Here is a 1,023-nt window from a genome sequence, read left to right on the forward strand (position 1 = left end):
TGGAATTTTCTGATTTTCTCATATTAGGACATAGCCCATTTTCAAATCATTACCTGGTAGTTGCCATCAATGAAGACACTTAAGACCCTCATAAATACTCTGATAAATTTAATTGACTATTTATTCTTGCTACGACTTATAAATACCATTTATACCTCCTAGGTTTCATGTTTTCACTACTTTAAAAAATTTTTATTATGTTTTTCATTGTTCTAATTATTCTCATGCCCCAAGTCCAAATTCCAAAAGTATAATTTTAAAAATATGAATACTTCCAGTTTTGAGAAAAATATTTCAAGTGGCTCCCCTGAAAGTTACCAAAAACACAAAGTTTCTAAGCAGTTATAATGAGGCTAGGATTTTTATTAAATTTTTCTTCATTAACAATTTAGGAAACCACTTTTTTGACAATCTTAAAAAACTTGGTCTTAATTTTCAGAGATTAAACCCATAATAAATCTGATATAGCCAAGATACAATATGCCTTACCAGGACATACACTTGTTGACACTGTTTCATATCCTACAAAGATTCAAAGAAATATGTTATAGGATTAGAAATCACGCTGTTCGGAGGGGGTCATATTTAAGGAAAATGTCACCAAGTGTCGCTCTCTCCCGTGAGGCAGGGTGCCAGCTGCCTTCCCAGAATTGCTCTACACAGCGGAAGTAGCCACCGTGTGCAGCTGGTTTATTTCTGGTCTTTTCAAACCACTCCTGCTTTTTAATTCAACCAATAGAAGATTTCCGATAGGATGATTTACTTTTTGAAAAATTGCATTTTCAGGCTTCGGTTACTTTTCGATGTGATACATTCAGAATGACCAGACTTGAGTTTGCTTTGCTTCCTAGCCCCTCGGGAGGAGCAGATGGACCCTGTGTTCTGTAAACTGTTCTGCTTTCTGTAGTAAAGGAAGTCTTGTAAGCAGCAATAAGTAAAAAATTATTAGAATATTCAAAAGAGATGTAAAGCAAGAAAAATCAACATTTTTCTTTCTTTGCTTTTCTTTTTTTCTCTTTCTTT

Source organism: Octodon degus, unplaced genomic scaffold (assembly GCF_000260255.1).
Source record: "Octodon degus isolate 3935 unplaced genomic scaffold, OctDeg1.0 scaffold00010, whole genome shotgun sequence".
In the NCBI taxonomy this organism is placed as follows: domain Eukaryota; kingdom Metazoa; phylum Chordata; class Mammalia; order Rodentia; family Octodontidae; genus Octodon; species Octodon degus.